We start from the raw sequence: 18,785 nt of genomic DNA, 5'->3' as shown, positions 1-18,785 counted from the left end.
GGTCCTGAGTTTGCAGCCCCAGACCTACCCTAAAAGACTTGGTATAATTCTGCATAGGTACAATTCTGGAGGTTATTATAGAGCTGACAGATCCATGGAACTCACGAGTTTAGCCCACACAAGGATTTCTCAATTCAGTAAAAGCCTTTTCCAAAAAAAACAAGATGAAGTCCAATCAAGGGAGACTTACAGTGTCAACCTCTGGCATTCACATGTGCACACATGGTTAAGCACACCCATGCAGACATAGGTACAATACAAGACAGACAAACACACACCAATAAGACAAAGTAAATGTTCTTGTATTAAAATATTACAGGGCCAGGCATGGTAGAATATTACTTTATTCTCAGCACTTGGGTGGCAGAGGCATGTGGATCTCTGCACTCAGGGCACCGTTTTACATAGTGAGTTCCAAGACAGCTAGGACTACATAGAAAAACCATGCATTAAGAAAAAAATCTTACATAAAGTTCAGCAAGAGAAGGAGAGAGAGAGAGAGACAGAGAGAGAGAGAGAGAGAGAGAGAGATCTAGTGTAATGCAAACAGTTATAATTTTTATAATTTTTGGATTCCAAAAATTTATCTTGAACATAAATATTAAACTCTGAACAATGCTGTAGCTATGATTATGACCCTCCTTGAAAAACAACCCTCTTTGAAAATGTTTGTTCACTCACTGTTTAGAATAACTTAGTTTTAGCTTCTAACTTATATTTACTTTTTAAGAAATTCTTCACAGTTAATGACATTCTTCTATCTCGTTTAATGGTGATGGTACTATCATAGAGTTAAAATTATATCTGAGCAGCAATTGTCACAGGTAACACTATTATGAATTTGCAAATCTGCAGTTTTCCATTTACATAAAATGACTATATTGTGAATATACATGCATATATGTGACATGTCTATGGTATACACATACATATGATAAATATACATGGAAATGTTCTGATAGTTTATAAGCACTGTATACAAATTATATATTTTATTTCTGTGTTCATACTGGCTTATATATATACATATACATTTAATTTTTAACATAAACTCTCAACGTAATTAGCAGACCCCCTGCTACCCTGCTCTCTGCATACCTAGGCATGGTTCAACTATTGATTTGTTCCCACTTAAGTAGTTTGCTCTATATCTTCTGTTGAGTCTCACATTGCTCATGACTCTTTGTCTATTTAGTTCATGACATCCATAACCATAAATACAAAATTTAGTGGCTAATAAATTCATGCATCTCTTGGTATGTGATCACTTGATATTTTGCCATTTGCTATAATGACTTACAAAATGGCTTATCCTGAATCCACAATCTAAATTGAAAACCTGCTCTGATGTACGTGTGTACACACTAACAAGCATGCTGACATCTGGGGGAAAGGCTATCAAGATGCTAACATGTCAGTTCACTTTTTTCCTCACTGGAGTCTGCTGGCAAGACCAGTTCCACATTACCCAAGCACTTAAGAGTGATAACTACCACCCTTAGTATTTTCACTTTTTTTTTCTTTAAAAAGTGTTAACTCACATTTATTTGTTATTGAAGAAAATTAAGTGCATTCTATGACTGGCCTGAGTATTAGCAGCTTTCTACTCTACACACAAGCATACATTGTTGGTTAGCTAAATATTAGATAACTTGATCACTGGCATCTGAAAGCGTTATGTTTTTCTGTAGGATATCAGAGGATTCTTATACTGAGACTTGAATACTTTCCCATAATTACTAGGAAAGTGTTGGGAGTTTGCCTTTCCAGGGAAACCATATCTGCCCCTCCCAATTTGATGTATTGTAACACAAGCTTTTTGGCTAGGGAGATAAGTAGCATATTTTTCTAGAGTTTCGGTACCTCATAGCTACATGGAACTATATATGATATATGAGTTCAGAACTTGGGCAAGGGATTGAGTTTGGAAATGCAGATTGGGGAGTTGTTTTACATGGAGATAATTTCTGAAAAATTGATACAATACACTTATCGGCCAAATTAGGTTTTTATACTTAGAGATGTCCATATCTGTTTTATTTTATTTGCCTATGGTTAGCATTCTTAATTTAGTACAACTAATTTGAATATTTGGAACTTTGTCTTCAATGCCCTTGCCTTCACATTGAGCCTCTTCTATGTTGAGTGTGAATCGGGGATTTTGCATGTGTGTTCAGTGCCACTGAAGCAACACACACATACTTTCACAGCTTCATGCATACTCACAGACACATGCAAGTACATACACACATGTATCCAATCATGCACACTCATATGCATGCCTACACACACATACATTTCTCTGACCATCAGCTACATTCCACATGTCATTATTTGTAGTGGTTCATGCTGTTTCCATGCAGTCTATTTCCATGAATCACCATCTTGAATTTTCTTCTAATTCTATTCAAAAGGATAAAGACAACTAAGACTTTCTCATGTACTATATAAATTATTTGTCTAAGAGCAAAGGAATAGCTTTACAAGTTTTATAAATATTTAAATTTTTCTCAATACAGTTTCAGGTTTATTACAGGGTGACAATATGAAACTTGAGAAAGAAAGGATTAATTTTAGCTCACAATTCTAGGTTATAGTCTGTCACTGCAGGAAAGTCAGAGGAAGACCACAATGTTCTAGCCACATCATATCTATATTCAAAAGCAGAGAGAAATGAATGTATGCCCTCCCATTTGTGAGCTTGCTTGTGCTGAGCTCAACTCCTTTACTTTTAAAGAAATTAGAATTCCCTCCTGACGAACCTAGGGAATGGTGCTATTCACTGTGGGCGAGGTTTTATACCTAAGCTCAGGTTAATTTGAAAATATTTATCTTATTTATTTTAGTTTATATCTGAATTTTCTATGCAGATTTATGATCATGTATGTGTTTGTGGATGCTCAGAAAGACAACGAAGGCATTAGATATCCTGGAGCGTGAGTTTTAGGTGGTTGTAAACCATCTATGGTGATATCCCCAAACCTGATTCTTTGCAAAAGCTTTAATTACCCAGTTGGCAAAACCTAGAATCACCTGGGAAGAAAATATCAATCAAGGGCTGTCTACATTGGGTTGGGCATAAGTTGGGGATTGTTTTTATTAAATTCATTAATGTAAGAAGACACAGGGAGAAAATACAAATCAATAGGACTCACTGGTTAGTGGAACCAGAAGCTAAAGGATAAGAACCACTCGTTCACTGCCAGGTTAATAATGAGAGACCCCTGTGAAACAAGAGGTGCCTTGTGATCATGTTAGCCAAATTGGAGAGCTAGAACATGGTTTTTGGATAGGGAGTTTGGTGGTAAATTTTCTAGAGTTTCAGTACCTCATAGCTACATGGAACTGTGTGTGGTATATGAGTTCAGAACTCGGGTGAGTGACTGTGTTTGGAAATACAGATTGGGAGTTGCTTTACATGGAGATAATGGTTAAAAGCATAAAAGTAAATGAACTCTGTAAGGGAGTGATCCTGAAGAGTGTGGAGTTTTATTTCAAAGCTCCTGTTTTTCTTTCCAAGAAATCACCTGCAACTTGGTAACCCACAGCCCTGCAGCAAACTTTGCTTGTAAAGAAGCTATTTGTTCTCCAACTTTGCATGGATGTTTTAAGTGATCAGTCTTGTTTAATCCATAAATTTATCTCATCTCAGAAGAGAATTAAAAAATTGCTTCAAATATATAAGCTGTCCTCACATAGAACACATCTTTCAGTTATGTGAGGGTCTAATCATAGCTAAGAGGATTTGAAGGCTGATTCTTCTACATTAAATATACTATAATATCTATTCACAAATCAGCCTTTCTGGTGTGTTATCAACAAATGTCCAAACTACAAAAATAAGTTATTAATAATATTTAAAGCTGCCCATGTTTAGTTATTTAGCTTTGTAGTTTCCCCCTAACATGAATCTTTTGGTATTTATATTTTGCATAGTCAACATAAAGCACTTGGACATGGAGATACTTCTCTATATACCAATTTTGACAAGTTTCATCTTAAACAAAATGGATATTTTCTCCATTTGCCTGTACTGTTATATTTCAGCACAAATAATAAAGACAGTTTATTCAGTCTTCCACTTAACTCTTTTTATTTTCTTTTCCACAATGTCACTAGATAAACTTCACATAAAAAATTTTGAGACAGGGCCTCATTATGTAGCTACAGCAAGCCTGGAGCTTCCTGTAGAGACCATACTGGCCTTGAACTAATTGATATCTCCCTGTCTCAGTTTCCATAGCCCAGGGATTAAAGACATATGCTACCACTCCCAGATATTAGAAATAGTTTTAAAGAATGTACAGTTTTCATTTCAATCAACAACAATGAATTATTTCAAAAAGCAATAATTTGGGGCTATAGGAAGCATTTTCAAATATTTGTTACTGTGATAGCTTTCTCATCTTAACACAGCCTTTGATTATCTGTGAAGCTCCTTAGTGAGGTCTACCCGCAGTAGGTTAGTCTGTGGGAAGCTCTTTTAACTAAGTATTTAAGTGAAGAGACCCAGTCTACTGTGGGAGGTATCATTCTCTAGGCAGATAATCCCAGAGAGTACAAGAGAGAGGAAAACAAGATGAGCACCATCATGCAAGTGAATACTCACCCATTCATGCATCTCAGTTCAAGTTTGAGATTATTCTAAACTAGGAATTGCAGTGTCTTTGCTATACAGGCAAGGATTTCTGCTACTGTAGCTACATAATGGCTTGGTTACAAAGAACAAAGTGGATATTTTTCATATGTTTGTCAATACCTCGGCTTGTAAGTATCAAATTTATATAGTTTTACAATTTATTGTGCTAGAATATTTGCTTTAAAAATTCATTTGAGCTGCTAATGTGTCATCAAAATTGTTCAATGAATTTTCATTAGATTTTTTGTTTGTTTTAGAGACTGTATTTAAATTATAACATTTCTACTTTCACTTTTCTTCCACCATATCCCTCTTAAGTAACCCTTCCCACTTTCCTTCATGTTTGTGGTATTTTTTTTCATTTATTGTTATTGGAAGCATACATGTATATGTTTGTATATTCCTAAATGGAACCTGTTGAGTCCACATTATATTACTTGTATGTATGTTTTCAAAGATAATTGCCATTAGACAATCATTTGATGTGTGCTTTCCTCAGTGGAACCACTCTCTACTGATCCCAGCATCCCTCAGTTACCTGTAGGTTTGTTTTGGTTTGTTTTGGTTTGTTTTGGTTTGTTTTGGTTTGGTTTGGTTTGCTTTGGTTTGCTTTGGTTGGTAGGGTTGAGGCATAATGATCTTTTCCCAATCTATTTTTGCATGTTTGTTAGTGTCCTTGGTCAGCTCACATTTCAGTGTCATGTTGGTGAGACTTCTCTTGAGTTTAAGATACAATTCCTAAATAGTCTCTGCCTTTACAGTCTACAAACTTAAATAAAATTCTGAGCATTGATGATTATAAAATAAAATACCTTTCATTTATGAAAAACTAAAATAAGCTATGTCCTTCACTATCAAGTCTTTAAGATGTAATTCTGTATGTAAAAAGCAAAAAGCACATTCATCTCATTAACACACAGATTTTATTCAATAATAAATGCTAACTCCAGATATGAACCAAAATGTTTTTAAGATAAATTCCAGAATTTACTTGAAGATAAATTCTTTATTACTCCCTACATTACTATAAATATTGCATATGTATGCCTACTTGACATGTCTGTACAATCTAGATTACATGAAATTTTCTTGTGTAAAGGGCAATGTGATCATGGTAAGAAAGTTGAAAAAGTCCAGGTTTTGCTATTATGCTGTTTGAAATAGGAATACTTTGTCCTCATTAATTAAAGCTCCATTCCAAGATTATATTTTTATTCTGATGAGGAACTTATAGAAATAGCAGAATAACTCTTTCCTTAGCTTCTAAATTTTTTGTATAGGAGACTCAGAAGTAAAATATATAGCCAACTTTGGAGACTTGGGTCATACAAGAGATTCAGTAAATAAGGGCAAAATCAATGAAGTGCATATTATGTTAGAGAAATATTTTAGTAAAAAACAGGTTGATTTCGGTGAAGGCTAAGTTTCCTTGAACTATCATAACATGATAAATAAAAGCTACCTGGAAAACAAGAATGTAATCTTCCCCTTATCTCTGAAAAATTTAGTAGAAGGAAAAATTATTTGTGAGAACCTAAGTTATCTCAATACTAGTAAACTAGGTGATTCAAAAAGATAGTATCTTACAAGATTGTTCTCCGATGTCTAAATTATACCTACTATGATAGTATTCTCTTCGCATTCTAGTCTTGATACATATTGAGCAAACCACTTAGATTCCTAGATTCAATATATTCCTTAAATGATAATGAATATTACTGATCACCAGGCATCAGTTAGGTATGTATGCTTCTTTCATCCTTCAATAAGGTTGAAACTAATACCAAGGCACAATTGAAGACCCATGTGAGTGCTTATCTCTGCAAGCATATATATATATATATATATATGTGTGTGTGTGTGTGTGTGTGTGTGTGTGTGTGTGTGTGTGTGTGTACATATATACACACACACTGACTTAGGGACTGAGAACCATTCAGCTTCTTTAATAATCCTACTTCAGATTATCTTAAATTCTAATACAGTGTAATCAGGGTTATATTCACAGAACATAACTTGTTTGTAAAGAGCCTTTTCTTCTTCTTTCTTCTTCTTTAAACATGTAGGGGGAGAAATTTATATTTTGGTTTTATAATCATGTTGAGAAAAAAATTTTAGTATTGCATAAAATGATAGGGCTTAAGTGATGTATGTAGTTCTGATTAAAACTTATGAGACAAGCGTTAACAAACTCAGCCAATATTTAAAGACTATACACCTTTATTTGGGTGTATATCTGCGCATAATGCCCGCCATTCTTTGATAATGTCATTTGCTTACAGTTACTCATACAGACCAGCATTCTATTTACAGCGGTAAGCTTTTATTAAAAGTAAGCTTTCCAAGAGCTCTGAGAAAATAGATTGGTAATATATGAGTGAGAAAAATGATTGAAAATATTTTGGAAAGGTTAATCATAACATCAGAAATCTTCAAGACCAACTTAAATTAATGTTTTGGGGTAGTTTTGTCTTCAAATTTTTAAATTATCACAGAAGCTCCTAAATGTCAGGGTATTTGTTTTATTCTTGGCACTTACAATGGCAAGGATGTAGGAGAGAAAAGAAGAAAAATCACAATGATACTGATGAATCACTATAACCAAATGCATTAAAGCGCATTTGGAGTCATTTCGTAGCCTTGGCATAAAATTATACATGGTGTGCTGGTTAGCTTTTACCGTTAACTTTACAAAACCTAGTGTCACCTGGCAAGAAGAGTACTCAATTAAATAATTACCTTAATCAGATTGCCCTTGTGGTTAATGTCAGGGAAGAATTATCTTGATTAATTATTGATGTGAGACAGAGCAACCAATTGGTATTGGCAGCATTCTTAGGCAAGTGGACCTGGGTTCTATAATAGTCATGGATAAACAGGAGCCAGGGGAAACAATTCAGTAAGCAGTACTCCTGCATGGCCTTCTGTTCAAATCCTGCCTCCAGATTCCTAAGTTGTATCCTTCCTTTGAGTTCTCTCAATAATGGACAATGACCTGGGAGTATGAGATTAAATAAACCCTTTAGTCCCCAACTTTCTTTGGCTATTATGTTTAGAACAGCAACAGAAATGTATCTGGGACACATGATAAACAATCAAACAAACACAACACAACACAACACAGAAACAGTAACCAATGTAACTATCTGAATATCAAAATTGAGTACCCCTAAACTGAAAAATCTAAGATCAAACATACTTCAAAATCTAATTCTTTTTGCTTACCTTATGCCAGGAGATTTTTATTTCATGAGATAAATAATATCAAACATTATGATAAACTACAACCAAAGTATAAAGTGGATATAGACCATACATGAATTTTGGGTTTAAAGTTAGGTATTATCCTTGAGACAGATAGTTATGAAAAGGCAAATATTTCTAAATCAGGAATTCTCCTGGTTCCGAGCATCTCAGAAGAGGTCAGTTAATTTCTAATTTTTTTCTTGCTGATAACACATTACCTACGTGTAATTTAGTTCCTAAAAGTTGTCAAAGAAAATGCATTTTCACTGACTAAACCCTTCTAAGAACATTAACGTAAATTACTATTACTCTCATGCCTATAAATAATTAATAATATCATGACATCAGTTTTCTTTAAGTTGTATAAAAGCAGCATGAGCATTAAGTTGCAATAATCCTGGCAACTTTGAGCTTCTTAGGAGTTGAGAGTGGAAATCCCGAGTAAGGAAGTGGGTCAGTCAGCAAAATGCTTATTATGCAAAGACAAAGACATTCATTCAGGTCCCCAGGACCCATGTAAAAGCTGAGGATGGTGGTGTGCCTTGAACCAGGGATAGGTGTTGAAGCAGACGGTAGAAAGTTAGACTCTCTGTTCAGAAACGGTCTAGCAAATATGTGAACACCAGTTTCTAGAAGAAACACCAGTCTCCAAATATACACAGGAGTGAATGAGTACATCTGCATATCCTGCGCATGGGATGAGGTGTACATAAATAAAACTAGAGATATTTGAGCTAATTTATTACCATCTTTAGTCATAGGCCTCACATCTCTTAACAATTGGTTAACTAGTACAGAAGAGGCAATATTAAATTTATTTCTGTAAAACAGTTCAAAAGTATGCTTTCAGCTCATTTATGCTGAACAACTTGATAACTGTGTCTCTACATCCAAGATTGTGATTTCTTCACTGCATGCTTCCCTACAAAGAAGAAAATGGCTGAGTGTGGGTTTATGCACACAAGTGCAGTCCCCACAGACCCAGAAGAGAGCATTGGATCCCTAGGGGCCAAGGTTGTAGTTGACTATGAGCTGCCAGATACAGGTGCTGAGAGGCAACCTGCAGTCTTCTGCAAGCACAGAACACAATCTCATCCAATGGGCCACTTCTCCAGACCCTGGCCTGCTTGTTTAAATTTGCCTAGTTTCATTATGTGTAGCAACAGATTGTTGACATGAAACACCATTTCCCACAATGGAAAGCAAGGAATTTGGGTACCATTATAGGAGGCAAATTATTGCCTGTCTTCTCAGTGTAAATACTCTGCACTGAGATATTTTTGTAGTGTTTTCCCTAGGATATTTTACCACTGTGTAATGTTAATTATGTAACTGATAAAAAGAGAAAAAGAAGAAATTAAAGGACTACGTGAGGAAAATAAAAAAGACTTTCCAATTATTGTCGATGACAGATGGGAAATCACTGAGGGAAAAAGAGAGAGAGATTTTTATCCTCCAGTGTCAATTTCTGAAAGAGAATATCTAAAACCTTGAACTGGATTGCATTCACAGTTCCAGTCAGGTGTCAAAGGAGACCAGACTCCAAGAGAAAGAGAACAAATGCTCACTTAGATGTTTTTGTAGCTGAAAACATTCACTGGCCATGTATTCTCAAAGGTTGGTTTCAGAATAAGAGATTGGTGGCATACGTTTCTTACTTCATAGCTTGAAAGGACTGTATAATAACTTTATAAACAATAACCATATCATTTATAATTAGGAATAATTATGTTTTCCAATATTTGGAGCCTCCGTTGGATATCAACTCATCTAGTGATATAATTTCAAACCTGTCATTTCCAATTAAGCATGCTTGCTGACTAGGAATGACTGTTGTGGAAGAATGTCATAGGAATGTTATTGTATTATTAAAATGCTATTAACTAATACGGTTTCCCACAGAATGAGACAGATCTCATTTGGAAGCTTGCATTTGTATAAATCATGAAACTCTTTCTCTTTAAATAGTATTGACATATAATTTAAAAAATATTGATGCAAATTCTAAATAAAGTTTTGTGTTTTAAATGAAAAATCATTAGCGTGTATGGAAGAGACATTTGTGGCTTGAGTGGGAGGAGTAAACACAGGGTCAGTGTTCCACTTGGAAATTCTTATGTTTAGCAAGTGACTTAAAGATTCTTTCTTTATTCAACTAACGATGGTCACAGAGAGTCTAGATCAGGCTCTCTGCCTCACCCTGAAATACAGGTTGAGCAGTGTTGTGATCTGCTGCTCCAATACTTCTTCCATCCCAGAAGGATTATCTTTAACAATCCACTTATTTTGCCATTAAGAATGACTGATAAGTGTTTCTCCATTGAGAATGAATTTTCCCACAACATAGAAGGAGGAAAGAACAAGGATGGAGGCTGTGCTTTATATAAAGTACTAGTGTAACAAAAAAATTATCATCTTGGCACCCTTGTCCTCTCCATAACCTCAAGCATAGCTTAAATACATTTAAAAAATCTATGCAAGTGATAACATCATCTCAAGTAAGTTCTGAAGTGCTAAGGCAAGTTTCTCAGAATTTATATCCTATAAGCTCAATCTATTGAGTGCAGAAATGAAGGTACTGTTTTGCTTCTCTTGCATCCCCCAAGCATCCACTGGTTTGCTGACAGGTACTAGGTGGAGCGCCATCTGATGAGGCAATGAGGCCATACCAGTTAGTGTTTCAGCTTCAGAGGATGAAACCAAATCCAAAAAGAATAAGCAAAATGATACAAAATGCCACTAATTGGATATATTTTCACTAAACTGACTAGATGGGATCTCTCCATTTTAGACAGAGGCAAGGAAAGAGCAGGGAGGAGCAAAGGGAGCACGAACATCAGTCTTTTTACCATGCTGCCAAGAAAGTGTGGCTTTTAATTTATTGCCTTAAAACGGCATTTGTGACACCGGGAGATGGAGAGAATCCATTAAATACCTTGAGATTCTTAACTTTACAGTGTGACAGAATTAATTTCAATTATTATTGGTATTCATGAACAAAAACAGTCATCAAAATGATAGGAGGTTATGAGTCGGTATTTAAGCATCAAAAAGAAAGAAAACTGAGCAATATATGAAAAAGGTATTCATCATCGAAGATATGAATTAGCAAGTGGAGGCTGTGAAAGTATGCAAAAATAAAAACAAAAAAATAAATGGCCAATCAAATATCAATTATCAAATACTTAATAGTACAATAGAAAAGGGATTTCAAACTTTAAAAATTTTCACAGATGAAATGGGGAATAAAATTAAAAGAAAGGAAATTAATGAGAAGCTGCGAAACACTGAGGTGATAACAGGAAACATTTTGGTATCCCTCTAAGGCAATTCGTTTTATCTGTGCACTTAAGTGGGTCATGGGACACCAGGGAAATGGGTACCTGGTCATTTCTGGGTGTTAGTGGGCTTTCTAGAGGAGTTCAGCACTTGAATCTGGCAGCATGAAGCAGATGGCCCTTCCTAGTAGAGGCAGTTACCATCCTGTTAGGTTGATTAGAAAAGGAAGTGGCAGAAGAAAGTTCAACCATCAAGGATTTCGGTCTTCTCCTGCTGTAGGTGCCCCTTGTCCTTAGAACATCACAGTGAGATCAATCGTGTTATTATCCTTAGGAGCTAATCAAATACCACTGACCTTTCTGACCACATAATATGTGACAAACAATAAACCTGGTCTGTGTAATCTAATTAAATATTTTACTTTATAACATATATCACTGCAAAGAGAGGCCCATTGGACTTGCAAACTTTATATGCCCCAGTACAGGGGAACGCCAGGGCCAAAAAGGGGGAGTGGGTGGGTAGGGGATTGGGGGTGGGTGGGTATGGGGGACCTTTGGGATAGCATTGAAAATGTAAATGAGGAAAATACCTAATTAAAAAAACTGAAAAAAAAAACATATATCTTTATAGAGACCAGACACATGACTCAATGGTTAAGAGCATTTGCTCTTCTTGCGGAGGATTGGGTTTTAGTTCCCAGCACCTCATTGTGTGGCCAACAACAGACTTCAACTCTAAATCCATAAGATCTGATGTTCTCTTTTAGCTTCTGGATACCAACACACACACACACACACACACACACACACACACACACACACACACACGTACATACTGCTCCTAAACTATGCTTTAAAATAAATGGTAAGGTTTACACACTGGAGTCTCTAAAAGATAAACTAGTGGTGGACATATTTTTGGTACACATAGGTAAATTTCTGTAACAAAAAGTAATGCCAGGTTGTTGGGCCCAAGCAAATAATAGGAAAATAATCGACTAAGGGGGAGAAAAACAAAAACACAGGGAACAAAAGGGAATATGAAGAGGAGGTCTGCAATTGTTCCAAGGTCCACCAATTTCTCTCTTTGCCTGAAAATTCATTAAGAATTTACACTTAACATTATAAAATTACATAAATTGTTCTCCTGTTCATGAATTTTAAGTCTAGTTTCACATATTTGTCTATGTATGTATGTATCTGTGTGCATTTAAATATATATAACATATAATTACACAGACACGTGCAAACATTTACATCTGATTTAAGACACTCTCAAAACCTTTCAAACTTGTATTGCGGAAGAGGGAGAGGCAATACAGTGATAATGCAAAAAGAAAAAACATAGCTCTTAATATATCATTTGATATACAAATGCTATTTGAATATTATCTGATAATGTCATATTCACAAAATTAGTACCCATTTTTAAGATAACATAGTGAAATAAAACATAAATCATATCTTCCCATGATAAATAAAAACTAATCTCAGTGGGAAGATGAGTGTTCATGATGGGCCAAAATTGGCCAGGCTTGTTGGGAGCTACATCTAGGCATCCATGGGTCTACCATATAATACTACTGCCTACCATAGAATGCTACCATATAATGCAATGTCTGTTGAAAATTTCCCACTACATAAGATTAAAATAATATTAATAGTAGGCATATCTGTCTCTAAAGGCCCTGTTATAAAGTGCCCGCAATAATCCTTGTAAATAATAACTTGAAAATATGAACTATTTCTCACAGCTATTTTCCTTCTTCATATTTAGGTCTAAGAAAGTTGAATTCAACTGTTTATTGGTTAAGGTAACGTAGTTTCTGAACTGAAGTTTGGCAAAGAAAGAAAGAAAGAAAGAGAGAGAGAGAGAGAGAGAGAGATAAAGAAAGGAAGAAAGAAGAAAGGAAGAAAGAAGAAAGGAAGAAAAAGAAAGAAAGAGAGAAAGAAAGAGAGAAAGAAAGAATAAAGGAAGAAAGAAAGAAAGAAAGAAAGAAAGAAAGAAAAAAGAAAGAAAGAAAGAAAGAAAGAAAGAAAGAAAGAAAGAAAGAAAGAAAGAAAGGAAGGAAGAAAAGTATGATAATTGCGAACTACAGTTTAGAATTAGAGTCTCCTGTTAAAGGTTTGCCACTACAGATCCTGCTCACAGCTATGTCTCTGAATGTCCACTCCTGAAGTTTTTATTGTGCCCTAGTAATGATATATCAATATTGCCCAGAAGTTTTCCTGAGGAAATGTGGTTTTTAATGTTAGTACATTTTACACATTATTTGTCTACATTTAAGCCCAAAGCTTGATTGTTCCTCTTCTAATAACAGACTATGTTGTCTTCACCTTGAAAAACTGAAATAGGATTCTTTAGTTATAAGTCAGGAGCCATCAGTGTGGAGATTGACAATGTGTGCTTTGGCCCTCTTTTGGGCAGAGATGTGGCAGAGAGTTGAGTGTGATTGCATTGCAGTGAATCCAACTTACTGTTATCAATGCTTTGTTTACCTTTTCTTTCAGTCTTTTTTTTTTTTTTCGGTGTTAGACAATGAACATTTGTAATTTATTTTAAAAAATTTAAAAATGCAAATTCTGGGTCTGGAGCGATGGTTCTGTGGCTCTCTTGCTGCTTGTGTGAGTGCATGAGGACCTGAGTTCCTAACCCTAGCACCAAGTAAAAGGTGTTTGTGTAACTATGTAACTCTTCACAGTGCACCGGGACAGAGACAGCAGGATCTCTTGGTCAGTTGCCATAACCTCATCAGTGAGCACCAAGCTCACCAAGAGATTCTTTCTCAGAATATTGGGAAATTTAGTGAAAAACTAAACTCTAGCTTTCATGTACATGCACACATGTGCACACATGAACAGGCACACAAACATAAATTTCAAATCTAACATGATTGTGAACTTAATGGAAAACATTTGGGGCAAATGTCCTAGGTGAAAAGACTGCTACAGGCTGCAGAGACACTTGAATGCTGGTAAGGGAACAAATGCAGGCATCTCGGGAGGAGCACTGCTCAGGCTTAACATGTACCCCTTCGTACACACATACTACACAGTCTGATTGTCACCATGGGAGCTGTCGTGAAGTATATTTTTGTCTCCTTTGCTTCAAATATGAAGTGACCATTTATAAATGTGTCCACAGGGTGGACAGTTTTCGTCTTGTAAACAGTACAGAAACTAAGAGACTTTTGATAAGGGGGTGGAAGAGAGAGCATTCTAAGCATGACTCTGATTCAAGCCCCTAAGAAGGACATCTCGAATATTAGGCAACGAATATTAGGAAGCATCTGGAATCTCTAGATAAATTTAAAATTGGAAATAATTCCAAAGAGCTGACTTGTCAAGGTCAGAGTGAAGCATGTGGTATGCCAGGGCTGAAACATTTAAGAAGTCACCCAAGCTCAGAACTTGATAAGAACCTGATAAGAACTGCCTCACAGGATGAAAGAGTCAATGGGTAAAGGTGGGAGGCTCTTTTGTGTGAGGACTGTGCTCAGTCACTCAAAAAACACATTAGGAGGAAAGTAATGGCATGCATCTATAAGCCTAGCATTCCTATGTTTAGATGAGGAAGGCAGGGAGCCTCCTTGTTACTTTAGGTCCTCTGACAAAACACTAATCAAAAGCAACTTGGGGAGGAAACTGTTTATGACACCTTATTGGTTAGAGTCCAACACAAGTGTCACTTGAGTTTAAAGCAGCAATTCAAGACAAAAATCTGGAGGCATGCAGGAAACTTAAGCAGAGATCATGGAAGAATGCTGCTCACTGGCTTGCTCTTCATGGCTTGCTAAGTTTGATCTCTTATCAAGCTAGAGTGAGACCGACTGTTAATCACTAAGAAAATATCTCTCACATGTTCATACACGCCAATCTGATGGAAGCAATGTCGCAACTGAGCTTCTCTTTTCACATGCGACTCTAGTTTCTGCCATTTAACAATAAACTGACCAGAAAAAAAAAAGTAACAAGAAAGTTTCCAGGGGGTTTGCTTATTATCTTGTCTGGAGTATGCACAGTAACCCAACCAACAAAGAGTCTCCAATTCAATGAAGCTGAGGCAAGAACATACTCTTTTTACTTGTCCACTGAAAACACATTCATCTGCTCACATGTAAATGAATGAACTAATAAAATTTTAAAATAAAAAAACATAAAATATCAGAAGAAATAACTTTTCAATCTGTGCCTAGGTGCCATGTGGAAACCTCATCTGGATGGCTTTGCTCCAGCATAACGCAATGTGTTCTGTATAATTGCAGGAAACATAAAATAGACTCAACTTCACACATCAGGTTGATGTTTTATATTCTATATTTAGGTATTTATGAATTATCCCACTTTTGCTGACATGTGACATCCATCATTTTATCATCTCCCATTGCTGTATTTGTTTAATCCATCCATCCATCCATCCATCCATCCATCCATCCATCCATCCATCCTTCTATCCACCATCCATTTATAAGAATAGCTGTGAAATAGCATAATAACCTGTCATTTTTAGAAGAAAATCCCTTGAATTTTAAACATGTCTTGGTAGTTGTGATATAAAATTGCTTTTCCTATTTTGGTCATATTACATAAAAATGTTATGCATATTCCTGTTCCTGTCCACACCTATATACTGAGATTACCTTTTATATTCTGATACTTCAAAAATGAATCGGTCTAGTAATCTTCCTGAATGTATTCTCACATCTGGTAGCAGAAAGCTGAAATGTTCAGAGTTACTCATAAATGATGTTAGAATGGAAAACAGCCCCATGATTAATGCAAATAAATAGTTATTACAGTTGAAAAGAACTAAAACCAAGTTCTTCTGACTGAAGAATTCAAGAAAGATTTTTGTGGAGATATTTGAGTCGTGTTTGAAAGACAGACAGGGAATTATTTATTCAGCCACTGTCATCTTGATGAAGCAGGTACCAAAGGCAACTGAAAACCATCGAGTTCAAGTAAAGTCCTTTGAAGGTATAAGGCATGCTTCTTTTTGGGAAATCTGTGCCAGACAACAGTTGTAAGTTTTCTAAAGTAATGTCTTTGGTCTTTTCCCTCTTTTCTGCTATACATACAGCTTACACTGTAAATTCTTCTGGGTCCAGTATACTTCCTTTGCAACATATTGTTCAACAAAATATTTCTCTAGGTACATGGACATTTTTTTGAAGTCATAAAGGAACCTTATTTGCATTGACTTAGGTCTGCATGGGCCAATAATGGTCCTGCTTCTCATCTTCTCCTCTTCCTGTCTAATTTTATATGTGACTTGTTCTAGTATGCTTCTCCTGACCACAGACTCTGTGCTATAAAATGGGTTTTTCTTGGGAAGATGTTAGCAGATTTAAATAAGAGATGGTAATTGCTATGGTTTTGGAGATATGGGGATGATGGACTGAAAAAAAAATAGAATGGATCAGACCAAGGAAGGAAATTCCACCTAAGACTCAATGTCTTTTAGCCACTGAGCCATTTGGTGGTTGTTATAACACTGGATGAAGTGTGATTAGTGGGTGTATAGGGAAAGATAGGAATAAAGTTGGTCATGACTTTAGAACTTAGAGAATGTATTTCTGGTCACTAAGTTGCAAGTATTAGATATTAAAGAGTGATTGCTTAACTTGAATTTTAAACCTGCATCAGTTGAGACCTTTATCAATTTAACATCAACTTCACTAAGGAAAGACTGTCTGAACTTTTGGTTCCATTAATAATCTATAGACGGGCGGATAAGTTAAGAAGGTCCTGGGAAAAGGGAGGAGAGGACTTACTATGCTCAAGACAAATTATACATATGCATGGAATCTTCAAAGAATATATTAAATAAAAATGTCAACGAAGGACACAATAAAAATGTTGAAAAATTCACAGATGTTGTATAAACAAGTGAATAATTATGGCCCCCTCTTTTTCTATTTGATAACTGAAGTTAGAGATAGGAACTGTCTACAGGGTTTTTTGTTTTTTGTTTTTGTTTTTGTTTTTTTTTTCATATTTGTCCATGTTAGGCTAAGGGATATCTTAGTTGGTATTAACTGTGAATTTGACATCTAATAGAGAAGCATAAAAAGAATCTCAATTGAGTAAGTATCTTAATCAGGTAGGTCAGTATACTTTGATGGATTGATTGATAACTATTGTAGGACACGACCGACTGTCGGCTGTTCCATTCTCAGGGCCCTGTTCCTGGGCTATATAATGTATCGAATTAAGCAAAATCCTAAGACAGACAGTGAGGCAGCTTGAAGTCACTCCATGGGATATGCTGTTCTTCCTTGGCCGGGTATTAATTCCCTAGTCATTGGTAATGTTGCACAGAGTAGCAAACAGGCCTGCCTTAATGTTCTTGCTCTGACTTCCCTTAGCGACTGACTGAGGCCTGCATGAATAAGACGATGTAACTTACGTTATCCCCAAGTTTCTTTTGATCAAAACACAGCTACCGAAAGAATACTAGCAAAGTGGGTAAACCCTCGCACAGCTGCCTGTCTCCTGTCTCTGCCTCTGCTCATCTGAAAGGTCTGTGTATCCATGACATTGGAAACATATTTGCATTCAAACACAGGCTTTCTGGAATGTGGTCCTGAATTTTAAGTATTTTTTGTAATAAACACTAAAGTTTGTTAATCTCCAATAATTATAGGGAAGGGAGAAAAGCTAGGGATAGTTAGACATGGATTAACTACACGCAACCAATGTTTTTGGCCCATCCATTGATATTCCTCCTGTCTTACTGCAGATTTTTTGCAGTTTATCCAAAAAAAAAATTGATTCAGTTTCTAAATATAGATAATCCCCCAAGCTCCATTTGATTCTGAACAAATAGATGCATCCCGTGTGGGTGTATCTGAATTCCCATTTGGGCTGAGAGCCCAGCTTTGCTAGCCCTATACACTGAAGGGACACTCTGAGCAATTCTATTTATCTAAGCGTTCGACCTCATGCTTGGATTTGCAGGTGTGACTGTAAATTTCGGATGCTATATGGAATGGGCAGCCCAGCAAATCTGAAACTGTAACAGAACTCCAGGTTTACGGCTTCTTTTGTGAGACTTCATTTTTATGATTTAGGGTAGGTGCCTCAGCTTTATTTTTTTTTCTTCCAAATTCAATAAAGCAAAAAGGATGCAATTGAAGCTGAAAAGCTTAACAACCACTTTGCCTTTATTGAATCTGTAGCTAATGTACTGAAATAGCAGGGGCTTCACTGCAAATGCAGTTTGGGTTTTTGTCTCAGCATTTCCTCATGATAAAAAAAAATGAGTTTTCTTTGAGTTACCTAAAAGATGTAGAAGGTGAGAACACAGACTTGGCCTTACTATGGCTGCCCCTTACTCACATAGACTCAGAAAGCCTTGCTTAGAGAGCATGGAACTAGATCCTCTTGAAGCCTTCCATCAGCTCAACTATGGCTGGTACCAGCATGACCTGATCAGGGCCCTGTTTTCTTAGTAATTTGACAGAGTTACAAAGGTAATCCTCTGTTCATTCCAAGGCCAAAATTATTCTCATCTAGGGAAACTGCAGTGCTTAACTCTTTAATTAATTAATTAATTAATTAATTAATTAACTTTGGAACTCATTTAATGTCCCTAAATACCCAGGTCTGAAGGGATA

General features: G+C 36.0%; 1 protein-coding gene across 7 annotated transcripts in view; it reads right to left on the bottom strand.

The window, feature by feature from the left end:
* Positions 1-18,785, bottom strand: part of Lrrtm4 (leucine rich repeat transmembrane neuronal 4) — a 791,305-nt gene that overhangs the window by 66,838 nt on the left and 705,682 nt on the right. The gene's annotated exons all lie outside the window — the stretch shown is intronic.

This window comes from Mus musculus, chromosome 6 (assembly GCF_000001635.26).
Source record: "Mus musculus strain C57BL/6J chromosome 6, GRCm38.p6 C57BL/6J".
Lineage (NCBI taxonomy): Eukaryota > Metazoa > Chordata > Mammalia > Rodentia > Muridae > Mus > Mus musculus.
The sequence above is the reverse complement of the archived record's forward strand: the minus strand, read 5'-3'. Positions and strand labels throughout refer to the sequence as shown.